The sequence below is a fragment of the Aristolochia californica genome, unplaced genomic scaffold, assembly GCF_029961685.1.
Source record: "Aristolochia californica isolate CCGP_79_NKW_82.1479 unplaced genomic scaffold, dmAriCali1.0.hap1 SCAF_2, whole genome shotgun sequence".
NCBI lineage: Eukaryota > Viridiplantae > Streptophyta > Magnoliopsida > Piperales > Aristolochiaceae > Aristolochia > Aristolochia californica.
Genome location: NW_027181881.1, coordinates 35,270,646 through 35,276,371, shown reverse-complemented (window position 1 = coordinate 35,276,371; position 5,726 = coordinate 35,270,646). Strand labels below are relative to the sequence as shown.

Genomic DNA, 5,726 nt, shown 5'->3' with positions numbered 1-5,726 from the left:
CGTGATTGCGGATATCAACAACGCCATGAGGAAACACCTGTGTAACCTCAAATGGACCTGACCACCTGGATCTCAACTTCCCTGGAAACAAATGCAATCGTGAGTTATAAAGTAAAATATTCTGCCCAACAGTAAAAGACTTGCGAAAAATAGATTTATCATGTAAAAGCTTTGTTCACTCCTTATACAGTTTGGCATTCTCATAAGCATCATGACGTATCTCCTCCAACTCATTCAATTGCAATTTCCTCTCCTCACCCGCTAGAGCCAAATCAACATTCAAAGCCTTAATGGCCCAATAAGCTCTATGCTCGAGCTCAACAGGTAGATGGCATGCTTTGCTGAACACTTGGCGAAATGGAGACATCCCAATAGGAGTCTTATAAGCGGTTTGATAGGCCCATAAAGCATCGTCCAATCGAGTGGACCAATTTTTCCTATCAAAGCGAACCGACTTCTCCAAAATCTGTTTGATCTCCCTATTAGAGATTTCCACTTACCCACAAGTTTGTGGGTGGTTTGGAGTGGGCACCCGATGAGTGATGGAGTATTTCTTCAACAAATGCACTGTTACTAAAATGATATCCCCCATCATCGATGATCGCTCTCGGGGTACCAAACCGATTAAAGATGTTTTCTTTTAAAATTTTGACCACCACTTTGTGATCATTTGTCTTACATGTAATAGCTTCAATCCATCTAGAGACATATTCAATAGCAGCAAGGATGTATTGATAGTCGAACGAGATAGGAATATGACCCATGAAGTCAATACCCCACATATCAAACAATTCAATAATAAGAATGGGGTTAGGAGGCATCATGTTCTTCCTAGACAAACAACCAGTCCGTTGGCATCTATCACACACATGACAAAACTCATGGGCATCTCTAAATAATGAAGTCTTGCTCAAGTACACAACGCCTAATGACTTGGTCTGGACACACCTTGAACAAATAAGGGTCATCCCAAAAAAAATGTTTGACTTAGGAAAAGAATTCCAACCGATCTTGTTTACTCCAATAATCAGGAATCTTACGAGTTACAAGATAGTTGACTATGTCAGCAAACCAAAGCAACTGGGATACTTGGAGAAGTTGTTCATCAGGGAAGGAATCATTTAAAGGAAGGGATCCTTCCTGGGGTGCTACACAGATCCTAGATAGATGATCAGCAACAACATTCTCACAACCCTTCTTATCTCGAATCTCAAGGTCAAATTCTTGCAATTGCAAGATCCATCTAATCAAGCGAGGTTTAGTGTCCTTGATGGATAATAAGTACTTCAAAGCAGAATGATCAATGAACACTATAACTTTTGACCCTAATAGATATGATCTGAATTTGTTCAAGGCAAACACAACAGCTAGCAACTCCTTTTCAGTGGTAGTGTAATTCAATTGAGCATCATGAAGAGTGCGGCTAGCATACTGAATGACGTAGGGAATTTTATCTGCCTTTTTCCCCAAAACAGCCCCCAATGCATAATCAGAGGCATCACACATCAACTCAAAAGGCAAACACCAAGTAGGGGGTTGGACAATGGGTGCAATGGACAAACATTTCTTCAGTGTCTCAAAAGCATGAATACAGGCATCATCAAAGGCAAAAGCAACATCTTGAGCAAGAAAATTCATCAAATGACGAGAAAATTTTCTAAAGTCGTTAATGAAGCGCCTATTGAACCCCAGCATGGCCAAGGAAAGAATGCACCCCCTTCACAGAAGTAGGTGGTGGCAGATTGGCAATTAGATCAACCTTGGCTATGTCCACTTCTATACCCCGCTCAGACACTACATGTCCTAAAACAATTCCTTCTTTTACCATGAAGTGGCATTTTTCCCAATTCAAGACTAAATTGGACTTAATGCAACGGGATAATACGAGTGAAAGATTGTGCAGACATGTCTCAAAGCTAGAGCCAAACACAGAAAAGTTATCCATAAAAACCTCTAAAAAGTCACCAATCATGTAAAAAAAGATACTCATCATGCACTATTGGAAAGTGGCGGGCACATTGCATAAACCAAAAGGCATGCGTCTGTAAGCAAAGGTGCCAAACGGACACGTGAATGTGATCTTTTCCTGGTCTTCTTGAGCAATGGGAATTTGATTGTAGCCGGAGTATCCATCTAAGAAGCAATAAAAACTGTGGCCGACCAATCGCTCTAGCATCTGATCAATGAAATGTAGTGGGAAGTGATCCTTCCTAGTGGCGGAATTAAGTTTTCTATAGTCAATGTAGACACGCCACTTGGTGGTAGTTCTTGTGGGAATCAATTCACCACTCTCATTTTTCATTATCGTTGCCCCCCCCTTTCTTAGGGACAACTTGAATTGGACTCACTCAGGTGCTATTAGAAATAGGGTAAATGATGCCTGACACAAGCAACCTGATGACTTCTTCTCTCACAACCTCCTGCATATGGGGATTTAACCTACATTGCATCTCACGTGAGGCTTTAGTCTCCTCCTCCAAATGAATACGATGCATGCATATGGAGGGGCTAATCCCATTTAAGGCATCAAGAGTCCACCCCAATGCATCTCTATGTGCTTGTAAAACTTCAGTCAATTGTTCCTCCTGCTCAGTACTCAAATTTGAGGCAATAATGATTGGCAATGAGTTCATGGGCCTTAAGAATGCATACTTCAACGTGGGAGGAAGTGGCTTAAGATCTAGCTTGGAAGTTTCAAGAGGTTTGTCTAAGTCAAGATGAAGATCCTGTGGATGATCAGTTGTGACAACCTCATAAGCTTCCTCCAACAAAGGTACAAAACTGAGTAAAGAGTCAACCTCTCGGAAATATGTTTCCTCATCAAAATAGTCCATGTCTAAAGATGTTATGTAAGACTCAAAAGATTCAAGAGTAGATTCGTCATCCAGTATAACAGTCTCTATCTTAAATGCATGACCCAGATCATCAGACTCAAGTGGATGGCGCCCGACATTAAACACATTCAACGAGACCTTAAAAATTCCAAAAGACAACTCCAACTCACCACTTTTAAAATGAATGATAGCATTAGATGTGTCTAAGAAATGACGTTCTAGGATAATAGAAATTTGGTTGGTCACATTGACTAGTGGTTCTGTATCGAGAACAATGAAATCAACCGGGAACAGAATTTTTTCCACTTTTATCAAAACATCTTCAACTATTCCTCGTGGTATCTTGATAGAACGGTCAGCTAGTTGAAGTGTGATAGGGGTAGGCTTCAATTCCCCCAAACCTAATTTCTGGTACACAAAGAAAGGAAGCAAATTCACACTTGCCCCTAAGTCAAGAAGAGCTCTCTGGATGGTATGTTCACCATTCACACATGAAATTGTGGGGCATCCAAGATCTTTAACTTTAGGAGGAGTGTTGTGCTTCAAAATTGAGCTTACATTCTCAGTAAGAAAAACTTTTTTGTTAACATGTTGTTTTCTCTTCTGTGTACAAAGGTCTTTCAAAAATCGGGCATAAGCAGGGACTTGTCTAATAACATCAAGAAGTGGAATGTTAATGTAAACCTTACTAAACAATTCCAACGTTTCATGCATGCTATCTCCTTTCCTAGGTGAGCCCGATAACCTCTACGGATAAGCAGTTGTTGGGACTTGGTTAGGGATCTGCCTGGCTGTTGGTGGAGAACTTGGAGGTTCTTCACTCAATGATGTGTCCCCATTGTTCAACTCACGACCACTCCAAAGGGTGGTTATGGCTTTGGCTTGCTCATGGTGGGGATTGGAACTCGGCCCACTCTCATGTGTGCTTTTGGGGTTAGGAATGGTTTGACTCGGGAGTCTATTTTGTGCATGTTCACTCATGTGGCTGGTCAACTGACTCACTTGCATTTCAAGTTTAGAAATGGAGGACTGTGTATCCTGCATGAATAATTGAAGTGTATCCTCAAGTGAAGGTTTTTATGGAATCAATGGCTGTTGAGCGAAGTGTGGGCGTGGAGCTTGGGGTTGAGTAAACCCTGGAGGACCCCCAACCTTTTGGCCCTTGGACCATGAGAAATTTGGGTGCCTAGCCCAGCCCAAATTATATGTTTCCAAAAAAAGGATTGTTCTAGTTTGGTCTATGAAAATTCTGGACTGCATTCAAGTCCTCAATGAGCTCCGGGTAGGATGAACTAGATGGACACATTTGTGTGGGATGAGATGAACTAGAGCATATGGCACAAATAGTAGATGGGTTAGGAGCAGGTGAACTCCTGGCACCATAAGGGCATCAATTTTTCTAGTCAACACCTCAATCTTGGCCATGAGCATGGGTGTTTCACTAACCTAGAGACCCCCTCTTTTGGCTTCGTGGGATCTCCTATCAACATTAAATGACGAACCCCATTACTGAGATTGATCACTCAACATTTCAAAGAAGTCCCACGCCTCACTAGCACTCTTACCCATCAAACTCCCACCACTCGTTGCAACTACCATGGATCTAACCTAGGGTGTAAGACCTTGATAAAAGTATTGCACTAAATGACATTTCTCAAACCCATGATGCGGAAACCTACGGAAAAAATCCTTCCATTTCTCCTAAGCCTCATAAAAGTGTTCACCCTCCTACTGCATAAAGTTGGAGATTTCTCTCCTGAGGGCTGTAGTTCTCTGAATGGAAAAGTACTTGGACAAAAATTTCGTGACTAATGTGTCCCATGAAGTAATGCTACCCACCTCTAAGGAATTAAGCCAAGACATGGCCTTATCCTTAAGTGAAAATGAAAAAATTCTTAACCGGATAGAGTCATCTGAGAAATTCTGGAATTTGAAAGTCGCACTGATATCTAAGAATTCCTTGATGTGGTAATAAGGGTCCTCCTTCTTCAACCCATAGAATGTAGGGAGGAGTTGGATCACACCTGGTTTCAACTCATAACTGGCAGTAGTAGTGGGCGGCAATATAATGCAAGAAGGTGATGTGAAGTTGGATGGGATAGAATAATCCCTCAGGGCTCTACGGTCACCTGCTACAGTAATGGTTCACCCTGATTGGCCATGGTAGCTCCTAACTTGACTTCTGGTGTTTTCCTACAAATATGTTCCACCTCTTCAACAAAAGGAGCTAATGGTTCACCTAGGGAGTGGCGCCCGTGCATAAAAACACAAAAGAAACAAAACTAACTATCAAATTATGCTAACAAACTAACTACTGAAAATACGAACTAACTAGAAGAAATAAAAATAACTCCATACAAAATCATCAAGATAAAACAAAAAAATAAAATTATGAAAGAAGAAAAATAAATCTAACCTAAGACCATGGAGAAGAAAGAAATACGCTTAACACGTGCCACCCCGGCAACGACGCCAAAAAATTGATGTGAAATTTAATTACATCGGCTTTTATACCTCGCAAGCGTACGAATCGTTCATGTAATCTAGAGGGAAGTGAGGGTCATACCCACAGGGAGGACTGAATTTTGTGTATTCTTCAGTCAACTAGCCTAACCAAATATGATGAATTAATCTGAACTAAACACTGATTATATCCTAAATTATCAAGTAATGATCTAATTAACTACTTGCACAATAGGAAACGTCAACTCTAGGCTTTACCGTGATTTGTGCCTCTCTCAAGTACCATGTAACCACGAATCCGGATTCTCAATCCTTGCGTCTAGCCCCTCTTGGGCGCCTAGAGTTAAGGACAAAGATCGAATTATAATGCCAGAATCCATCCTAAATTATAATCTTGCCCTAACTAGCTAATTACTCAGAAAATTCAAA

The 5,726-nt window shown here is 41.0% G+C and overlaps 1 non-coding gene across 1 annotated transcript; it reads left to right on the top strand.

The window, feature by feature from the left end:
- The first annotated feature begins 4,491 nt into the window (after window positions 1-4,491).
- LOC137957373 (small nucleolar RNA R71) lies at window positions 4,492-4,598 on the top strand. The gene has a single exon (XR_011113343.1). It is a non-coding gene; the product is annotated as a small nucleolar RNA R71 (small nucleolar RNA).
- Window positions 4,599-5,726: the final 1,128 nt, after the last annotated feature.